At 39.7% G+C, this 23,656-nt stretch overlaps 1 protein-coding gene and 1 long non-coding RNA gene across 9 annotated transcripts in view; both read right to left on the bottom strand.

Annotated features, from left to right (window-relative positions):
* LOC105492660 (formin like 2) overlaps window positions 1-23,656 on the bottom strand; it is a 311,463-nt gene that overhangs the window by 275,789 nt on the left and 12,018 nt on the right. The gene's annotated exons all lie outside the window — the stretch shown is intronic.
* Window positions 11,622-22,254, bottom strand: LOC139357116 (uncharacterized). Its single transcript, XR_011609778.1, has 2 exons — window positions 19,000-22,254; window positions 11,622-16,519 (listed from the first exon to the last, which is right to left on the bottom strand). It is a non-coding gene; the product is annotated as an uncharacterized lncRNA (long non-coding RNA).

The raw sequence follows: 23,656 nt of genomic DNA, 5'->3' as shown, positions 1-23,656 counted from the left end.
TCCATCTTGCCATCTCAGATTGCTCCCAGGTACCATGTTGTGTTAACATGCAAACAGTCTATAGAAATACCTTTATGGGGCCGGGCGCGGTGGCTCAAGCCTGTAATCCTAGCACTATAGGAGGCCGAGACGGGCGGATCACGAGGTCAGGAGATCGAGACCATCCTGGCTAACCCGGTGAAACCCCGTCTCTACTAAAAAAATACAAAAAACTAGCCGGGCGAGGTGGCGGGCGCCTGTAGTCCCAGCTACTCCGGAGGCTGAGGCAGGAGAATGGTGTAAACCCGAGAGGCGCAGCTTGCAGTGAGCTGAGATCCGGCCACTGCACTCCAGCCTGGGCGACAGAGCGAGACTCCGTCTCAAAAAAAAAAAAAAAAAAAAAAGAAATACCTTTATGGAGTGGCACTTAGGCTTCACACCATTAGGCAACAGCAACTTACCAACTATATCAGCGAGACATCTCTGAAGTAAATCCCTGTGCCCCGGGTCAACCCATCATATGATTGTGACCCCATGAGAGGCCCTAAAGCAGAACCACCCAAATTCCTGACCCATAGACACTGGGAGATAACAAATATTTGCCACAGCTTTAAGCCTCTAAGCTTTGCAGTAGTTTGTTATTGTTTACACAATAGATAACTATTACAATATACCTTTCCTGATGAACTCAATCCTCAGGAAATAAAAGTGTGGCATTTCCTGTTTTGGGATGTTTCTTTACTTTGTCCCTCACAAAGGTTCAAGTAACAGGACTCACCTTGATCAACTCTTCTCTGCAAATAATGCATCATTCCTAAGGGACCAACCCAGGTCCTATCACTAATGAAATACCACCTTGTTTATAGTATCAATAGATACTGGAAGTCATTTCTGAAAATCTACTTCCAATCAACTCAATCAATGTAGTCCACCTAATGCTAATAAAAGCTCATATTATTAGAAGAGAGGCATGGACTGAATTTTTGTGTCCCACTGCCAAATTCAGTTGTTGAAATCCTAGCCCCCAACTTGATGGTATTAAAAGGTGGGGCCTTTGGGAGGAAACAGGTCATGAGAGCAGTCTTCATGAATGGGATTAGTGCCCTTATAAAAAGAGACCCCGGGGAGCTTCCTAGTTCTCTTTCTGCTATGTGAGGATACAAGAAGTCAGCAGCATACAACCCGGAAGAAGTCACTCACCAGAGCCCAACCACATGGGTGGCACCCTGATCATGAACTTACAACCTCCAGAACCGTGAGAAATCCAAGTCTGTTGTTTAAGCCACTTCATCTACGCTCATTTGTTATACCAGCCTGAACTAAGACAAAAGGTGTGAAGCCATAACTAGGTGTTCACAAATTATCTTTAGTCATCAGAATTTCTTCTTGTTAAAATAAGTTAAATCCCTGTACTTTTAGTGCCTCTCCATCCACCCTTCTTCCCTATAGGCTTCATACCCTATTTCCCACACATAATACACAGCAAAGTACAAATCAACACAACTCTAAAAGCAAAAAGACCCAAGGAAACGCATATAAATAATCAAACAATACTCCATTATGCTATAAATGCCTTCCCCATGTTAGAAAGAAAGAAGAAAAGTCAATGGCTATTTTCTGGGAAACACAGCAGCAGTAAGAATAACCCTGAGGTTCAAATTTCCACATCCTTGCATTCTTTCACGCTAACTCAGACCCTACGGTCCTGTCTAGGGAAAGAGAGAAATGCTTTACTGTTAACTATGTACATGTCCAGCCACGGAGGCTAAGTTGCATGTGTCAGTGGCCTAGACAATTGGCACGCAGTGAGTGCACCAATAAACCTCTACCCTCTTCATTCAGCCAACAGTCTTACCAGACCCGCAAATTTTGAGGATTAGCAGGGATACAGGCAAACTCAATAAAATGAAATATCAAAGGCAGGGCATCAGGCAAGTACATTACTCTTTAATGAAAGCCATATTTAAGGTCAATAGACTGTAATTTAACTGCATAGCAAGCACTTGCCCAAGTTTTATTTGCCAATCAGCCACGTGACTAATCTGGATTTAAGATAAAGAAACCTTTCGGGTTCATTAAATTACAACCCAGCAAGGTAATGCTGACCCTACAACCTTGTGTAAATGTGATAGGAAGCAATCAGTGAATTAGCCACTATTGTCTCCTCCTGTTGTGACACGATGATACAATAAATGCTAAATATGCCAAGGTTTCTCCAGCTCTTTTAATGTTTTGACACTACGCAAACATTCTTCCTTTAAAACAAAGTGGGAAGTATGATTTTAAGAATCACTTTAGAAGATACTTCACCCAGACTACTGTCCCTGTCTCAGGTGGATGCTTTACTGCAGAAAAATAAGGAGCATCTCATTTAGAGCTACAACTTGCACTGAATTAAAAGATGTCCAGACTAAAAACATGCAAAAGATGATGATTCAGATATAACCCTGATGCCTTAAAAAAACATACACACACAAAAACCACAGATGTAATTCCATGCAAAATTGAACTCTTCCTATAAGCAAAAGGTGGATAAAAGTCTGACATTCAAAAGTCAGGAGGAAAAAAAATGTTAATAGTTCAAAGAATTCTCCTTCACATCCCCAAACCAAAACATTTGTAAAGCAATAACCAAAAATAAACCTCTCATTTCCCATATGAGTGACTTTCAATAGTCTCTTCTGCTTTGACTTACTAATCTGGTTCCCTTAGCTCCCCCTTTCTCTCCCTCCTTCTTTCCTTTCTCTCTTTACATCTTTCCCTCTTTCCATCATTCCTTCCTCTATTGTAAAATTAGCCTGAAGTACCAACCCAAAAGAAGGCCAAAGACCATTGGTCAACTTATTCCATCCTTCAGAAAAGAGAGTAGGTACTTTTTGGATTTGAAGTCCCCTCAAGGAAGAATTAGTTGCTATTTCTACTGCTATTAAAAAAAAAAAAAAAAAAAAAAAAAAACTTTTAAAATAAAACAAAAAATTTAGCCAAATGCCCCTAGATCTTAAAAAATACATGGGTTGGGTTATTTTGCTTATTTAGTAGCAACCATAGTCTGATAAGAGTATTCTGCCCATTTCAGAAATGACATTTTTTAAAAAATTATCTAGGAAACAGAGACCAAAAGCAATACAGGATGAAAGGCTAAAAGATCATCTTCTCTATGAAGAAAGTGATCACACAAACTTCAGTTATTTAGCTTGAAGAAGAGACAGCTTAGAGGCACCTAAATCGTTATCTTTAATGACATGAAAATGTATACTGCATGAAAGATAGTGAACAGATGTTTCTCATCACTTCTGAGGAGAAAATAAATGGAAAAAGCCTTGAACTTCAGCAAAAGGGCTCTGAGAGGCCATGTTCCTGAACTACTCCAGTAAGTCTCAGACTTTAATGCACATGTGAGTCACGTGTGAGATCTTGTTAATATGTAGATTGGCTCAAGAGGTCAAGAACAAGAACTAAAATCTTCATTTCTAACAATTTCCCAGATGAAGCCAACGTTTACAAGGGGCAAAACCGCAGACTGGTGTGGCGTGATACATACTAGCTGTCAATTCAGTTGAACATGGTCACGACAGGACTGCATGACTACTGCCATTGGTATTGATGAGGCAGCTTGCCTAAAGAGAGCAAATCCTATAAGCCCTACTCAACAATTAGCTTAAAGATGAAAATCACAAGAAAACACTGGAAAAAACCAGAATGCAAAATTTCTTTGGACTAGGTGCTCAGTCAGCTTCCTGGAGCCCTGAGGTGTGGTTTTAACCTGGTAGAGAGGAAGCGAGACAAGATGACCTCACACACCTGAAGACTGACTGTTGTCACAATCCTCTTTCAACCTGTTCTACAAATTACAATGGTGCTCATGGGGATCCTAGAAATTATCTAAGTGACTCCTCTGATGCCAAAATTATTGCTTAAGAACTCTGTCAACTAAAATATCAAACATTTCAGTGCAAAAGCATTAAGTACATAGAAACAGGACCCTCTTAAAAGTGATAATCCCACATTTTTTCAGCCTTATTTAGAGTATTCTCCAGCTGTTTCCACTCAAAGATTAACAATGTCAATGCCTACTAAATGTGCACTTTGGGAGGCCAACGCAGGCAGATCACTTGAGGTCAGGAGTTCAAGACCAGTCTGGTCAACATGGTGAAACTCCATCTTTACTACAAATACAAAAATTAGCTGGGCGTTGCGGCAAGCACCTGTAATCCCAGCTACTCGAGAGGCTGAGGTAGGAGAATTGCTTGAACTTGGGAGGCGGAGGTTGCAGTGAGCTGGGATCATGCCACTGCACTCCAGCCTGGGCAACAGAGCAAGATCCTATCTGAAAAAACAAAACAACAACAACAAAAAAAAACCAACCACACACATAATAAGAGGGTAGCCTCCTAAACAAGCAAAATAAAACCATTGCTCAGAGTATTTAATTTAATTTATTTATTTATTGAGACAGGGTCTCACTCTGCTGCCCAGGCTGGAATGCAGTGGTACAATCACGGCTCACCTTCATCCTTCAGATGAAGGCCTCAACCTCTGAGTCTCAAGCAATCCTCCACTTTAGCCCCCTACTCCGAATAGCTGAGACTACAGGTACATACCACCAAGCCTAGCTAATTTTTGTATATGTTCTAGAGACGGGGTTTCATGTTGCCCAGGCTGGTCTTGTACTCCTGGGCTCAAGCCATCCACCCACCTCAGCCTCCCAAAGTACTTGGATTACAGACGTAAGCCACTGTGCCTGGCCATTCAGAGCATTTTAAACCAGGGTATACTACATTTCAAGCTACAGTTCTAGTAGGATTAATATTTATTTTTGTGTATCTAGACCCTGCATCTGGTCAAGTGTATGTTATTATAATTAATCCTGCATCAGGAGATCTTCAGCACAGGTGTTCAATAAGCACTTCAACAGAGACAAATACACTGTTCTCATTCTTATGGGGAAATCTCAATACATCCAAAATTGAACTCATCTTGCCTGCTATGACCCAACTGGCCCAATCTGTTGGCTGCATCAGTAATCTTCCAAATTTCTGGGCTCTAGTAAACATGGAGTTATTGACTCTTTTCTCTCCATCATTCTACAGATCAAGGGCTCTAAACCTGGAATCCATGACCTCTGAAAGCCTGTGAATGGGTTTCTGCTACTACATGTTAATTTTTACATGTATACGCATATGCACTTGGCCATGGTTTTCATAAGAATCTCAGGAGTCCCTGATGGAAACAAGGATCAATTTGAATCCAAGTCCTGTCCCTTCTTTTGAGGCACCAACTCTCAGTCTCCCTTTCTTCATTCTTCCAGACACCTATCCTATCTATCCTCATAGCTGCTGACTGTCTAATTATGGCAGGAAACTTTGTTGTTGTTGTTGTTGTTGTTTTGAGACAGTTTTGCTCTGTCACCCAGGCTGGAGTGCAATGGTACGATCTCAACTCACTGCAACCTCCGCCTCCCAGGTTCAAGCGATTCTCCTGCCTCAGCCTCCCTAACGGCTGGGATTATAGGCATCGACCACCACACCCAGCTAATTTTTTGTATTTGTAGTAGAGATGGGGTTTCACCATGTTGGCCAGGCTGGTGTCGAACTCCTGACCTCAGGTGATCCTCCTGCCTCAGCCTCCGAAAGTGCTAGGATTACAGACACGAGCCACCATGCCTGGCCATGGCAGGAGACTTTTGATTGGGCTGTCTTTGTCCACTCTGAGTCATCCCAGCATTACTCCTAAATAACATTTCTAAAACATAAGTTTGACCACAACTTCTCTTGCCATATCCACAGGGACTCTATATTCTTTTAGCCATAGCAACTATATGCAGTCTTTCAAAACACACCATACCACCGTGCCTTTCCCTAGAATGACTTCCTCCCCAAACTGCTCCCCACTTCTCAATTCCAAGCCATTACATTCATCTTCTACTCTCCAATTCAAGTCAACTCTCCTTCAGTTCCTTTTATAATTCCTTGTCAGTCTCTGCCTCCAAAGAGCATATATCACCTCTAGGCTTCCATTTAGTACATATTTCTATTACAGCATTAACTATATAAAGACATTGTCTTTTCATCTCTTTATACTCTAATACAGTACCCAGTACACCATGGTCACCCAATACATTGTCACTAAATGGATAATCACATATTATGTGCTGGGCACATAGGTGTGCAATACACAGATGGATTGAAAAGACTTCAAAAATACTTTTACTTCATGTTATATCTCAATTTTCTGAATCTTCAGCTTACCTAAGGCATTATTTAGGGTTTGCAGGAGGGGTGTTCTAGATAGAAGGATAAGACTTCTCAATCTCTCAAGAACTTATTAACAAATTTCACTCATGAGAGAGAATTCTGAATTCTCAGTCTCAATATAGAAGATAGTCCAGCTAAAAGCTTTCTTGAAAAAAGCTGGATTTCAGATACTAAACAAAAACTTTACTGAGGAAACTTATTTATTTAAGATCAAAGTCACAGGCTAATTCCAAGATCTGAGTTAATCACTAGTTGCACAACTTATCATGTTGCCAGGAAAAGTACCCAAAGCGTATCTAAGTAGATTAATGTACTGGAAGTACGGGTCATGGACTTGCTTCGGAAATTCTGCCCAATTTGCTCTTGTTGCACTAGACTGTCTCAAGATATGTTTTACGGTTTACTAATGTTTGGGTTTAAAAGCCTGGTTCTCGGGCCACTATCATGACAACATGCAAAGGCAGGCAAGAAAGACTTAAGATAGAACTGCCAACATTTTTCTTTCCATTCACCCCTTAGGTTTAGTAACTCCATGTGTATCCTACAGGTCTCTGTAAATAAAAAACAAAATTTGTTGATTTCATTTTAACCTTAATATCTATGGATCTGGAAAAAAACAAAACAAAAACAAAGAAAACCTCCTAATGGATGTGAAACTTCTAAAGGATGTGAAAATTTCATTGAAAATGACCAAACATAGTCTGGATTTCCAAGAGACCCAATTCTTACCCCTACTTCTGCTTTCTCTGGCTCAACCCACTTGTCTGTAATTAATACATCTAGGAGAAGAAGTGTCCCAATAGAGAAGTATCTGAGGCTCTCAAGCAACTACTTCACGAGCAACTCAAGAATATACTCGGGCAAATAAAACAAAACTCAATGCCATGAATTCCAATGTAAACACCAACAACAACGATAACAAAAGAATCGAATTAACTCTAAGTTATTTGGGGTCTGCTATAAGCAAAAAATGGTCCTGTACAGTATTGTCTAGCAGGTGCCAGATACCAAGGAGAAAACTCAGCCTACTGCAGTTGGGCGTAGTGGCTCACATCTGTAATCCCAGCACTTTGGGAGGCCAAGGTGGGCAGACCACCTGAAGTCAGGAGTTCGAGACCAGGCTGGCCAACATAGTGAAACCCCATCTCTACTAAAAACACAAAAATTAGCCAGGCGTGGTGGCAAGTGCCTGTAATCCCAGCTACCTGGGAGGCCGGAGCAGGAGAATCACTTGAACCCAGGAAGCGGAGGTTGCAGTGAGCCAAGATCGCACCACTGTAACCCAGGCTGGGCAAGAGAGTAAGACTGTCTCAGGGAAGAAAAAAAAAAAAAAGAAAGAAAGAAAAGAAAACTCACTGAGCCTACCACTGAAGCTACCAAAATCTGATCATTCTACAAAGCACTTCAGAAACACTGAGAAACGAGAGAGAGAGAGAACATAAATTGTTGCAATTAGCAAGTATCTTAGTAAAAGTCCCCAAAGGAAACTCCAAACGAAAACAGAATTCAGTCATCCTCTTACATTGGGATTTAAACTAAGATTTTCAGGAAACAAACTAACAACACATAAGGAGTTTAATATGACCAGTTTCCATTTAGTTATAATCCAAACATCTAGAAACTTGAAACAAAAGGTTTTCAGAATCATTTGCAGTGTGATTATTTTGGGATTTTTGTTTTTTTGTTTTTGGGGGGCAACAGCTTTATTGAGTTATTCCTATAGCATATGATTCACCCATGTAATGCACACAATTCGACAGTTTTTAGTATATTCACAGACTTATGCAACTATCACCACCAATTTTAGAACATTTTCATCACTTCAATGAGAAACCTTGAACCCTTCGGCTATCAACCACTCCAATCCTCCCAGGGTCTCCAGCCCTAGGCAACCACTAATCTACTTTCCCTCTATAGTTTTGCCTATTATGGACATTTTGCATAAATGGAATCACGTAATATGTAATCTTTTGTGACTGGCTTGACATAGCGTAATGTTTTCTAGATTCACCGTGTTGTAGCATGCATCAGCACTTCATTCCTTTCTCTGACCAAATAATATCCCATTGTATGAATATATACCACATATTTGGTTTATCCAGTCATCAGTTGCTGGGATTCCTGATTTTGAAGGAAACAGTTAAAGTTAATAAGTTAGTGAGATTTTGTCAATAAAAGGGTCTCCTTAAGTCAGAATACAATCAGCTTCAGACACCATTAATCAATAATCAATGACTATGGATGATTATGACTATGACTCTAAAGCACCACAGGGCACTAAGGACCTTCTGCACTACCAAAAAAAAAAAATAGAGAAGTGGACACTAGAGTCCTTTTCAGTCCTAGTTTCCTTATCTGTAAAATATCCCAAATGGTTGCAGTCAGAATTAAATCCCCTGCAGGGGTTACTCCGTTTTACCTCTGTTAACCAGGAAGGAAAACGAAGCCCAGGGAAGAAAGTGTTTTAAAAGTTTCAGCAACAATTAAAGGCAAAGTTAAAACTTATATCTAATTCTCTTAGTGCCTATTTTGTTATTTTTCACCACTCTTTATACTGTACTTGATATCATCCTAAGAAATGATCTAGAATGTGTGCCAAGACTCAGTTACAAGTATGTTCAGAACACAAGTGTGTGACCATCCCAAGAGTCAAACAATAAGGAACTAGTTAAACTGTGAAATGCTCATTAGTATAACACTTTGCAAACACTCAAAAGTTCTAATTAAAGATATAAATATATGTTCATGATGTGGATGCATGTAGCTAAACAAAAGCATACTGGAAGAATACACACCAAAATATTAACAGTGCTTATAGCTGGGCATTGTAATCAGAAATGTTCTTATCTTCCATTCCTAGTTGTTTTCTAATATTCTACAATGAGAGTATATTATGTGTACTAATGGAAAAAAAAGTATTTACAGGTATGTTTGGCATTAGCATTGAGTGTAACTTGTTATATTCTATTTGATAACTTTATAGTAACAAGACTAAAATAGAGTGTAATTCCTCATATTCCTCATCCCACATTACATATAAAACATTTCCCTCAAAAGCCCTTTGGAGGATTTATCCCATATCAATGCTCTAAGATGGTAACAGTGATAGTTAATCTAGTTTGCAGATGGTGGGGTTAAAATGCAGGGGATCTTAAGGGCATGGCTGGCAAAGCTGGGATTAAAACCCCTGAGTTTAAGTCATTCCAGCTTTCATAGTTAAACTGTTAATCAGAAAGCTAAAACCAAGAAAAGGGATGATTTTATGAGAATGATACTATCTTGTGAAGTTTACCATGTAAAATGTAGGCACCTAGAAACAAAATATCAAACCACCTTCTGTTGTGATACTATTTTGCCACCGAAGTCAAGAGGCACAGATGTAGGTAGAAACAGACAATAAACAAGGACAATTATCTATAAAGTTATCGGCAAGGTAAAAGAGTATATGGAAACAATACAAAAAGCCCCAGAAATCAGCCACAATTTAGAACACACACCCCAAAAGGCTGCCCTGTGTTTTTGGTTTTCAGGTATATTTTACTGGAAGTTTTCAAGTGAGTAAAAATTAAGTTGACGTTATCAAACTAAATTGCAAACAGAAGTTTGTAAAAATTGATTACTATCATTATCCAGATTCTCACAACATATGCAAAACTCGAGATATACATCAGAAGTTATCAAAGAATTTTTTTAAAATCCCTTTACAAATGTAGTATTTTCCATATAAATGCTTTTATCTGGAAAAAAAATGAGACTATAGACCCAAATATATTAACAGGTCTGCTAAAATTTAGCCCTTTTCTCAGTATCCTTTTGGGTCTTAATTATTCCCCACTGTTTAGTATGCAGTCAAAAATTTGAAAAAGCAAATGTTTTCGATCTTATCAATTACTACAAGAAATAGATACTGGCAACTCAGCAAGATTTAAGGAAGTCTTATAAACAAATCCAAACAGTAAATACTTTCTTCAGTGTGAGCTTTATGAGCAAAGAGTTTAAATTATATCTGACCAGCTTGCTTCAATATTGTATTACAAATAAATTATGGAATTTAATTATCATGTAGGACATCTTTTCCATCTAAAATAAGTCAGACCAACATGTTTTAAAAGAATAGAACAGTATAGAAAATGCAATACCATTCACGTACAAAGATAAGAATTGTTTTATGAAGCTTGTTTTGATTTCCTTTGAATTTATAGAACTGAATATACTGGGCCATAAATGTAAAATATATTTTAGCACCGGTCACAGTCAATTATTCAAAGAATAATCTTAATTCCTTCAGAGTAGGCCATGAGTATTTATTTTCAGAAGATAGCATACAGACCATCTGTTAATAAGGAAACAAACAAACAAACAAAGCATAGCTGGGCATGGTGGTGGGCACCTGTAGTCCCAGCTACTCAGGAGGCTGAGGTGGGAGGATCACTTGAGCCAGGAGGTAGAGGCTGCAGTGAGCTGTAATTCCACCACTGCACTCCAGCCTGGGCAATAGAGTGAGGCTCTGTCAAAAAAGAAAAAGAGAAAAAGGGAAGAGAAGAGAAGGAGAGGAAGAAAGAAAAAGAGACGAAAAAAGTAAAAGAAGCAATTGATTCTAAAAAATGGAGAAACAATTGTTCTCATTCATCTTACTATGAACATCTCATAAATCTCATTCACCTTACTATTCAACAAGTAAGATACGTCTGAAGAGCAATGATACGGTTTGTGGCTTCAAAAACCCCCTTTATTATGCTTTAGTTGCGATTTCTCTTTTTTGACAGGATAATGAGAAATTAATAGTGATATTCCATTTCCATAAGCCGTCCTCTGTGGTTTACAGCCTACAAGCTTGTTATTGAAGGATGTCACTTTCCCAAGTTGTATCTACTCCAGGCCTTCCACTCTCACTATCTTCAACAAGAGAAGAGGGCAGAGTAGTTGAATGTGTGCCTAGTTCAAATGACGTCAGAGTGGCCAGCCAAAATCCCTCAACTACTTGCTAAGTAAATACTAAAATACCGTAGGATTGTTCTGAGAAATACACATAAAACATCGCACAGTAAAAGCCCTCAAAAAGTAGTGAAGATTAAAACACTCTTGTAGAAGTAGAGAAGCCCTCATTTGAGCAAATAAACCAGGACAGACAGAATATACAAATTTTCCCCTTCTTCCAAAATAGCTCAATGGCTTTGTAAAGGGTGGTGAAAAACACAGGGATATTAAGAATCTCTCCCACCAAAAGATCAAAGACAAATTGAATAATCAATATTGAAGCCAAGACGATCCTCTGTATGTTCTGTCTCACCACCGCCCCAGCTTAAAAAAAATCAACTCCACACTCAACTTCCTAATGCCTGACTCTCCTACTTCCTTTAGTTGTTTTTACCTGTTATGTAAAAAAAAAAAAAAAAAAAAAAAAAAAAAAAAAAAAAAGCTACCTCTTAGGTCACGGCTACAACCGTGATATTAAATGAGGAATATATAGCACAACAATTAGGATTGGGCACTTAGGAGCCAAGGGACTCAAATGCAAATCCTGACTGTCATTTACTGTGTGACTTTAGGCAAGTTGCTCAAACTCTGCACCTAAATTTCCTCTTCAGTTACATGGAATTAATTACAGTATCTCATTGGGTTGTTATTAAGATTAGTTGCATAAAAAGCACACAAAAAAAGACTCCATAAATATTAACTGCTATTAAGCTTTCCACAAACAATCTCAATCTGTATTCCTCTCAAAGATAAAGTTTAAAATGGATGGCAAGTATTAATAAGTTTATTTATGTTTGTAAAACTTATCACTGGAAATATATTGTAAGCTCCTAGATGGCAGCTCACTGTTAATAGTCACATCTAGTGCCATGTAGGTGATTTAAAAATTTTGCTAATTTCATATGTAGGTACAATGTGTGTACACTGTGGGGATGAATTCTGCTAACATCAACTACATCAAGGGAATATAGCCACTTTAGAAAGCACTTCAACAGTAATCACTTAAGTTGAATATGCCCAAGACCCAACAATTGCACTTCTAAGTGTTAATATACAACCTTAAGAAATTTATACCTGTGCATCGGGTGACATAAACAAGGATTTTGATTGTAACATTACCTGTAATAACCTCATATGTTCATCAATAGGGCAAGAAATAGTTGACTCCCATTATTTGCAGTAGTTATTGTATTCATCAGGTTCTCTAAAGGAACAGAACTAATAGGATATATGTATACATGAAGGGGAGTTTATTCGCAGAATTTTTTTTTTTTTTTGAGACAGAGTCTTGCTCTCCAGGCACAATCTCGGCTTACTGCAACCTCCACCTCCCAGGTTCAAGCAATTCTCCTGCCTCAGCCTCCCAAGTAGCTGGGACTACAGGTATGCACCACCATGCCCAGCTAATTTTTGTATTTTTAGTAGAGACGGGGTTTCACCATGTTGGCCAGGGGTGGTCTCAAACTTCTGACCTCAGGTGATCCACCCACCTCGGCCTCCCAAAGTGCTGGGATTACAGGTGTGAGCCACCGCACCCGGCCTTATTAGCAGAATTGACTTACAGGATCACAAGGTGAAGTCCAACAATAGGCCATCTGCAAGCTGAGGAGCAAGGAAGCCAGTCCCAGTCCCAAAACCTCTGAAGTAGGGAAGCTGATAGTGCAGCCCTCCATCTGTGGCCAAAGGCCTGAGATCTCCTGACAAACCACTGGTGTAAGCCTAAGAGTCCAAAAGCTGAAGAACTTGGAGTCTGATGTTCGAGGGCAGGAAGCACTGGGCACAAGAGAAAGATGAAGGCCGGCAGACTTAGCAGACTCAGTGAGGCAGCTCTTCCATCTTCTTCTGCCTGCTGTATTCTAGCCACACTGGCAGCTGATTAGATGATGCCCACCCAGACTGAGGGTGGATCTGCCTCTCCCAGTTCACTGACTCAAATGTTAATCTCCTTTGGCAGCACCCTCACAGACTCACCTAGGAACAACACTTTGCATCCTTCAATCCCATCAAGTTGACACTCAATATTAACCATCACAGTTATGGTCTATAAAGTCACCATGGACACTGAATTATTGACCAGTGAACCATTCGTTCTAGCGGAAATATAGGGTTAGGCTCCCCAGAGCCTCTGGTTGCAATGTTTTTGTCAACTGATCAATACATAAAACTGTGTTATGTGTTTCTTATTTAATACATTTTGTTATATATATTAAACTTATTTAATAGTTATATATTAAAGGTATTTAATATTTATTGTTATCTATATTAAACTTATTTAATATATATTGTTGATTCATTAACATTGAACTCACAGCCAACAGCTCTTTAAACTCAAGCATGAAAGAAGCTTACCAACATACATATCTTCTCCGTAAGGCACCATCTCAGCCTTCCTGCACTTAGTTAACACTGGACAGCACTTCAACATTATGCTCCGAGTCTATTTTAAACAGCAAAATCACCAAAAAAAAAAAAAAAAAAAAAAAAAGCACAAAAGTGCAAAAAGCGTGGCACTAAATACAAAGCAAAAAGGACACACGGGTACAGTATGCATGCTGAAACAAAAAAGCAGAGTCATCTCGTTCAACCTCAGCTGAGAATCTGCACATTTGGTGACAAATTTTTCACCACTTTGTGGTCTGTGACCATAAAAGCACTTATTAATGTTGGGGTTACAGATAAATTTTTATCAAATAGGCAAATTTGCAAATCCAGAATTCACAAATAATGAGGATCAATTGTAATTTATGGCACATTTATTCAATGAACATAATTTAAAAATTAAATGACCTCTAGCCAGGCTGGGCGCAGTGGCTCATGCCTGTAATCCCAGAACTTTGGGAGGCTGAGGTGGGTGGATCACTTGAGGTCAAGAGTTCAAGACCAGCCTCACCAACATGGTAAAACCCCATCTATACAAAAATACAAAAAAATTAGCCAGACGTGGTGGCGCACGCCTGTAATCCCAGCTATTCGGAAAGCTGAGACAAGAGAATTGCTTGAACCCAGGAGGCAGAGGTTGCCGTGTGCCATTGCACTCCAGCCTGGGTGACAAAGCGAGACTTCATCTCAAAAAAATAAAATAAAATAAAATAAATGACCTAAAGCCACATGCATCAACATAAATACTTCTCAAATCAAATGTATTGATGGGTGCAGCACACCAACATGGCACAAGTATACATATGTAACAAACCTGCACGTTATGCACATGTACCCTACAACTTAAAGTATAATAATAATAAATAAATTAAAAAAAAAAAGAAAAAAAAAAACAAATGTATAAAGATTCAAAAGTACATATGGATTATAGTACCATTTCTATAAATTCAGAAGCAAACCATAAGTTATTTTTAACAAGAGCGCATAGGAATGAGATGTGCCAATTCAGGGTAATTTTCCTCTGAAGAGGGAGAAAGGAAGTCAGGAGAGAGCGAGCTTGGACTGTGTCTATAACATTTTATTTCTTTGGGTATGTATTTTAACCTAGTGTTCTATGATGCTGGAACTATTTTGTTAAGAATATGTCCATTAGAACTACCACTCAGTAGTGAAATACACATGCTACAGAGCAACACATTGTAGAAAAGCAAACTGCTCCCTGAAATTACAGCACATCATAGAGTAGTGCTGGCAATCATTTAACAGCATGATGGACTATGACTATGACAAGGGTCTGTTTGCACAGAAGGAAAGAAGGCCTGTACGAAAGAGAGACAAAAAGGAAGGGACAAAGGGTCAAATTTTCATTTCTAGATGCACCCTGCATATCTGTTGTTCCTTTCGAGTTCATGGGAGTTTCTTCCCAGAAGGACTACATGCAGCACAGAGAACCACCCAAAAGCAAGCTTAGTCACTGGGACATGAGAAAAACCTAAAGCCCTAAAAAAATTACTCCTAAAGCAGGGGACAAGGTTTGGGAAGGAAAACTCCTGAATGGAAACTAAGACAAGACAAATAGTTTCTATTGCCAAAGACTGGGGGATGACCCATCAAGGTCTCATTTTCATTGGAATAAAGCAGTGGTTTTCTTGGGGCAATGAAAAAGATACCATCTAACTCCCAATTTTGTTTCTGCTCAAGAAAAAATAAATGTTTGTGATGCTGTTAGGTTTCATTTATAATTCTCCTCTTTGTTCACTTTTGGCAGTTACCATCATGAGCATTAGAGGAAAGTCTAGCACCCCGCCAAAAATACCAGCATTGTGATTGATGTGTGATTCAAAAAAGCTGTCAAAAGGAATACTCCAAAAGAAATGAGTCACGTGGCTGGGCCAGGCATGCTATTATTTTTGTACCATATTATAATCCTTTTCATCTGGACCTTCTTAGAGTTGGCTTATTACTTCCTTTCATGCTATTCTAAGCTGACTAAAGGCTACAATAAATGGCATAAGAAGCCTGACAGAATGGGTTCATACCTTCATTACTAAAATACAAAAATTAAGGCTATTTGATATGGAAATAGGGCACCAAGAAAAACATGCACACAGCTTCAGCCCACGCAATTTAAGAACCCTTAAGGGTCTGAGAACACAGAGAATTTTATCTCAGACTAGTCAGACAGTGCTATCAAATATTCTTTTATCTAACTTTAAAAAGTAGATTGCCACTCTAAAAATTTAGGGCAAAAGTGACATTTATCAGCTGAGAGAAAAATGAGCAATTTTCCTCACCAGATAGTAAGAAAGATGTGTGCATCTTTAGAAAATTCTAGGCTCTCATTTCTGGATGGTGGTGATGTTTTTATTTGACTTGGGACTGGCCTTTGTTTCATAAGCTTAGCTCTGTCTGATTCAGCAAGATCACGCAGGATGCAACCCAAACAGATTAATATAGAACCTTCTGGAAAAAATAAAGCAGGGATTTACTGGGGAATGTAATGTGTAATGTCTTCTTTCTCTGCTTCCTAGATCAAGTCAGATGGCACTGTATTCTTGATTTAAAACAATGCAGCTTTTATTGAACAATGCTCTTAATCAAACAGAAAACCATCTATATACAAGTTACACAATTTCTTTTTTTTTTTTTTTTTTTTTTTTTTTTTTGCCACTACTGGAATTCAGAATAAAGTCCAATGACCCCATCCATCCCAGGATGGAGCTGGAGCCAAACAAAACTTCAACAGCAGTTTCTTCAAGGCTCAGATGGTCACAACTTCAATGTATTTTCTCATTGTGAACAAGCTGCTCAGTGGTCACAGCATCATATGTAGCACGGCAGCTGTCTGTTCCAATTATGAAAACACTAGCACTTCCATTAGGCTCGGAAATGGAATAGCCTAATGTCCTGAAACACCTAGGTCTCTTTTTCTAGAAAGAACAAAATATACAAGAGTCAACATAAAATATCCAAGTGGGGCTGCACACATGGACCAGAACTTTGAAAACATTGATGTATTACAGGTCAGTAGGTACAATCTTATGGCAAGAGTAGCAAATACAAGCCACCATCAGTTCAGTTCTGAGTGTTCTGGGGCCCTGCTTCACTTGTTCTTCACATCTGAAGTTGATGATGATTTAACTAAAGTTACCTGTGAAATATACTAGAATCCAGTTAAAGTCCATAGCTTGGACCGTAAAGCCAGTGCTTTAATAAAGCCAAATTTTAAAAGAGTACAAAATAATGAGAACTACCCCTTCTTGTGAAGTGCTTACCTGAGTGCCACAACTTGACTGTACTAAGCAATATCATTTAATATCCACAACAAGTCAAAAAGGTAGCTCTTGAGCTCATGACGGATGTGGCTACCAAGGCTGAGAAAGGTCAACCAACTAGTAAGCAGAAAATCCTGATTCAAACTCAGATTTATTCCAAAGTCCAAGATCATAAACAAGCTTTGTTGAATGGACTTTGCAGAAAAGATTGCGGGCTTTCTAACAAAGTGAGTATAGGGGCCGGGCGCGGTGGCTCAAGCCTGTAATCCCAGCACTTTGGGAGGCCGAGGCGGGCAGATCACAAGGTCAGGAGATCAAGACCATCCTGGCTAACACGGTGAAATCCCGTCTCTACTAAAAAATACAAAAAACTAGCCGGGCGAGGTGGCGGGCGCCTGTAGTCCCAGCTACTCGGGAGGCTGAGGCAGGAGAATGGCGTGAACCCGGGAGGCGGAGGCTGCAGTGAGCTGAGATCCGGCCACTGCACTCCAGCCTGGGTGACAGAGCAAGACTCTGTCTCGAAAAACAAACAAACAAACAAACAAACAAACAAAAAAACAAAGTGAGTATAGGGACATATACTTAGTTTCTGATGCTTGCAACCTAGAGAAGTAAGGCTTATAGTCGACTGCCTTTGGGGTAGATTCTCCTACCAGATTCTTTTTACCAGATTCTTCCAAGTTGTTTGCACAGATATACCTAGACACACACTCAAATCTCTAAGCATTCAGGTACAGAGCAGAATTCATGCAATTATGTATTACAATCTTCAGCCAAAGTAAGTTGTCTAGATTTATCAGCTTAATCTAAAATATTAGAAACTTTAACCTTAATATGTCCTTCTATAGCATATTATAAACATAACACACATACATATGATAAATGCTTTAAATATCCTATAATCTTCATTCTCTAGCCTCCAGTACCTCATCTGCTAGGCAGTTAACTACTCAAAGGCAAAAGGGAAAATAAAATTCACCTTTGTGTCCCAGCATCTCAAGAAGCCTTGCTTGGTACACTCAAGCAAAACACTGGTTAAACAGAAATAAGATCATATGGCATTTGTTTTTTTAAAAAATAAGCACTCTCCAACACAAGGGCCTACTAACACAATATCATAATGGTTGTTCTTCTCACGTGGAAGCCCAAGTCTATGGGTTATCACTGAGGGCTGAGCAAAAGGCTTACCACACAGCCTTCAAGCTGTAACAACACAGCCATTTTACTAGGGACATTTAAAAAAACAAAGGTTCAGAGACAGTTGTCTGAAAGAGAGCCTTCAGAAAGCCTTCAGAGGACAACTGTTACTAGAAAAAAAAAAAAAAACGATTTGATCACAAGCTTACTTGGCCTTTACTATTTCAATAGTGAACAGTGGCTTTATTCATCCAGTTCTCATTTTATCTTTAATTTTTCTGAAGGATATGTAGTTACTGTTGGTTCTGGGTATATAACAAAATGAACACAGACTGAAAAGATGATGAGTTTGCCATCACAGAGCTTTCAATTTGCTTTGAAACATTTATATTTATTATACATATAGCTTATATTTACATAATATTTTTGCACTGGAAGTCAAAACAGAATGTCAGGAGCACAGCTTTTGAGTTGAGAAATTTGATTTTCAGCTTTATTACCTACTAGAAATATGTATTCTCAAGTAAGATTTTTAACTTCCCTAATCCTGAGTTTCTCACATATGAGACAGGGACATACCTACCTTTCGGGTTTCCTGAGCTACCACTCGTGTTTACTGAAATGATTAAAGAAATACACAAGTGACCTATATTGTATTATTACTAACATGCATGAAATCCACATTTAAACCCACGTTAGGGCTGCCTTAAAATCCTCACAATAAACAAAGCCACTAACATGTATTTAAAGACTTATTCTGATCTTGAATTGTGTAAACCTACTGGCAAGCAGGAAGATATCAAAATTCCTACCCATCCTCCAGTCACTGCTAGAGGTCTGAAAGTTCTAAGTCAGAATTGCCCACTTTTCTTTTGTGGCTTCTCCTTTAATCATGCTTAAAGGTTCTCAAACTTTAACACTCATAAGAATTGCTTTCTAGGAGCTCATCATCACTGGTCATTAGAGAAATGCAAATCAAAACCACAATGAGACAGTACCTCATGCCAGTTAGAATGGCGATTATTAAAGTCAGGAAACAGTAGATGCTGGTGAGGTTGTGAAGAAATAAGAACACTTTTACACTGTCGATGGGAGTGTAAATTAGTTCAATCATTGTGGAAGACAGTGTGGCGATTCCTCAAGGATCTAGAACCAGAAATACCATTTGACCCAGCAATCCCATTACTGGGTATATACCCAAAAGATTATAAATCATTCTATTATAAAGACACATGCACACGTATGTTTACTTGGCTATTTACAATAGCAAAGACTTGGAACCTACTCAAATGCCCGTCAGAGATAGGCTGGATAAAGAAAATGGCACATATACACCATGGAATACTATGCAGCAATAAAAAAGGATGAGTTCATGTCCTTTGCAGGGACATGGATGCAGCTGGAAACCATCATCCTCAGCAAACACAGGAACAGAAAACCAAACACCACATGTTCTCACTCATAAGTCGGGGTTGAACAATGAGAACACATGGACACAGGGAGAGGAACATTACACACCAGAACCTTTCGCAGGTTGAGGGGGAAGGGGAGGGAGAGCATTAGGACAAATACCTAATGCATGCAGGGCTTAAAACCTAGAAGACAGGTTGATGGGTGCAGCAAACCATGGCATGTATACCTATGTAACAAACCTGCACGTTCTGCACATGTATCCTAGAACTTACAGTAAAATTTTAAAGAAATAATAACTGCTTTCTAGGGTTGTTTCACTACAGAATTGAACATGTTGTACTTTCATGGGCAACTTCAGGTTTGTTCGGGATAATTTTAACCATACCCAACTTTCACCTTATTTTTAACTTTAGAATTGTTAAATTTAGAACTCAATTATTTTTGAGACAGAGTCTCACTCTGTTACCCAGGCTGGGGTGCAATGGCGCAATCTCGGCTCACTGCAGCCTCTACCTCCCAGGTTCAAATGATTCTCCTGCCTCAGCCTCCCAAGTAGCTGGGACTACAAGTACGCGCCACCATACCCAGCTGATTTTTGTATTTATAATAGAGACAGGGCTTCACCGTGTTGGCCAGGCTAGTCTCAAAGTCCTGACCTCAAGTGATTGGCCCACCTCGGCCTCTCAAAGTGATGGGATTACAGGTGTGAGCCACCGTGCCCAGGCTTCTTTGTGCCCCTTAAAATACAATAATTTTGTAAAGGAAATATAAAAAAAGAAAAAGAGGGAAAGAATCTGAGCTATAAGCTAGTGGCAAGTTAACAGCAATAAAGTCTGCCCCAGGTCAACCTATAGCTTCAAGCAGACAAAGAAAGTCATTCTAAGTATTGGCCTTCAGAGGGCTTGCATTTAGGGCACAGCTCACACTGATCAAACAGTCCATTCTCAAACAGTGTGTCCCATGGGTCTAGAACAATGGCAATTCTAAAATACTCATTTCTTAGAAAATCACCTGAATTTAACAAGAAGCAGAACTCTGGCTACCCAAAGCCACCTACAAGAAATGGCTCTGTTATCAACAACAGAGTGAGGGGACAGACTCCTGAGCCTCTACCTTGAGTCTGTCCCACGGGCACTGTTGGGACTGAGTACATCCCATGTCTGGGCTAAGTACATCCCATATGCTGTGGAATGACCCTTCATTTGCTCCAGGGTCTCTGGAAACTGCTCCTGGACCAGCAAAGGGAGAAACAAATCACACTCTGGCTACTCCTCCCTCCTGAGGGCTCCTACCTGATCACAATGGCTGCCTGCTCCTCCTCACTCAGACCTTATCGGGATGACACCACTTCACATATCCCATTTTATTCTCCTCATGGCACTCTCCACCATCTAAATGCTCCATTTCTGTACCTGTGCATCCCCTTCATGTCTGGCTTCCCCCTCTGCACCCTCCCATTAAAATGTAAATTCCTTGGGAGCAGATGTTTAATCGGTACCACTCAGTACAGCATCCTCCAGTGCCTACAACACTGCCTGGCACACAGTAAGTGCTCAATAAATATTTTTTGGACTGTCTAAATAAAGTATATAAGCACCAAAGGAGCAAAAACCCACAAGGTAGAATGAAAAGTGCAGCCCAGCAGCGGTTGGTACTGAGCTAGAATCTCACCTACTTCCTATTCCCAGGAAATATTTTCTGAACACTCAAAACTCAGAAAAGGCATCTTCCCTCCAAACCCTTAGCATATCTATATCTATACTGACTATGAAGCTCTTTGGGTTGCTTATTGTTGCTTGTTTCCCCAGCTACATCCTGAGTCCCTTGAGATTAAGGTCAGATTCTGCAGCATATAACACAAGTTGGACTCATTCAGGCGGTTATTGTATGAATTAATGAGTTTAGTACAGAGGGTATGTGAAGAACGAACAAGAAGCATACATTTAATGACACCTTATAGCTAACTCAGAAAACATAATAGTGTAGTGCAGTAGAAAGAAGCAGGCTCTCTGAGGCAGGCCTGGATTCAAACCCTGCCCCTATGATAGCGTAGTGGCCACCTTAACACCCTCAGCCCATTGTCTCATTAGTAAAAGACAATAGCTCCCTGGAAAAGCCGTCATGAGCATCAAGGACAATGCATATAAAGCACCTAACAAAACTCGAGAGAATTCATAAACATCATTAGTTTACAGTGGACTGCACCCTGGAGTTTTAGTATGAAGACCTAGGACTAGACCACAAACTTCACCACCTTCTTACATAACTTCAAGCCATCCAGTCTCATGCGCTATTTGTCTCATTTATTTAAAACCCTTAGAAGCACAGAAGAAATTGGAGAGCACTCTGCAAAGAGCAAGGCACTAACATGCCAAAATAAAGAACGCTGCCCATTTTAACTTATCTCACTCCAACAAAAACAATATAAACTGCCCTCCTCCTCTTCTGCTAATTCACAAGGAATCAGGGAAGCATGATGCCAACTTGTTGTCTCTGAATGTTTCGTATTCTTCGACACCTACCGCAGTCAAGTGATAAGGGGAATACCAAGATGAATAAGAATCTATGACCAAGTGTCATTTCAACACAAAGGCAAGTCATGTGCAATTAATAGCCTGGTGTGGTCAGTTACACAGGTTTCCAGAGCAGCCACTCCAATTCCCAGTCCTCTTTCAGTGGGCACTGTTCTCTTCTCAAGTCAGCAATCATTTGCTGGGACCCCTCCCAAGGCTAAGATAAGTAAAAGCTGTCAGACCCTGTAAGACATGATCCTTGCCTTTCAGGAGCCCACAGTGTGAACTGGCAGGTGAAACTAAGACGCTAAGAATGTAATAAGTAACTACAAATGAAATAAGTAAGCTACACATGAAAGCATCTCCCTATTTTACAATCAGAACTTACTCAAAGTGATATTTAATCAAGTGCCTCATGAGTAAGGGATAATTCATACCACAAAGCAATCAAAGTAAGGAGAGTTGTTTTTCTCATCACCCCCAAGCTAACGTGGGCCTGTAAGGACCCTTGGAAAAAGTGGGATTGTAGAAAACTTTGAAGGCTGGTATAGTTTCAGTAAGCAGAGAAGCAAAGGGAGCCCATGCTATGCAGGGGAATCACCGGGAAAAAAATACAAAGGAGAGAAAGCATAGGTCTAATCTGGGGACAGGAATTTAAAAAAGAAAGAAAGAAAGGAAAAAAACAAAACAAGAAAACTCCAAGTTAGGCACTTGTAAAGAAACAGAAGAGGAGAGAGATGGGTCAGGTCACATTGCAGCTGGCTTCAGGAAGAAGGCTGTGAGGGATACAGGAGTTACAGAGGGGGGAAAGGAAGGGAGACCAACAAACATGGCCATGAACCCCTCAAATTTTATCTATTAATAACGTCTGGAATAACACAATACAGTTGTGATGGGAAACTGAACCAGAACATGAAATTCACAATCTTATACCTTTTAATATTTCAAAAGTCATCAAGAAAGATAACAAAAGCTAAAGGCCAGAACTTAAGCTTGAGAAGGAGCACATAAATTTTGTACCTACATGTCCGTAATTCCAAGTATTAATGCCCAAAATTTCAAATGCTCATTTTCATTGTGGCCATCCCTCCCCATTCATGCTTTACTTTGGGAACACAAATCAAAATATCCTCTTCCCAGTATTATGAAAAGCAGGGATACTACACACACAAACAAAAATACCATTAAGGTGATCAATGATATAATTAAAAGCAACAGGAAAATGCTGCTATGTCAGTATTTCCTAATATTCAGGCCTCCTTGGACTAGAAACACTCTCAAAGGAAGTGGTGGAAACCTCATGGTTAGAGTCATTTGGAGTCAGACCACAAGGTACAATCCTGTGGCCGACTCTCTTCCACATGAAGTGTGACCGCTGAGAAAGTAAGTTCAGGTGAGCAGTAACTGTGGCTGGGAGACCAGAAGCCAAGTCTCACCACCACTGAAGAACAAGAGGGAGGGATTCTGATTCCTGATCTGGGAGTTGGTTGCAACTGTGTTTGTTTTGTGAAAAGATTTTTTTTTTTTTTTTTTTTTTTTTTGAGGTGGACTATCGTCCTGTCGCCCAGGCTGGAGTGCTATAGTGCGATCTCGGCTCACTGCAACCTCCGCCTCCCAGGTTCAAGCTATTCTCCTACCTCAGCCTCCCAAGTAGCTGGGACTACAGGTACGTGCCACTGTGCCCGGCTAATTTTTTGTATCTTTAGTAGATACGGGGTTTCACCATGTT

This window comes from Macaca nemestrina, chromosome 11 (assembly GCF_043159975.1).
Source record: "Macaca nemestrina isolate mMacNem1 chromosome 11, mMacNem.hap1, whole genome shotgun sequence".
Lineage (NCBI taxonomy): Eukaryota > Metazoa > Chordata > Mammalia > Primates > Cercopithecidae > Macaca > Macaca nemestrina.
This window is presented reverse-complemented; position numbering and strand designations above follow the sequence as displayed.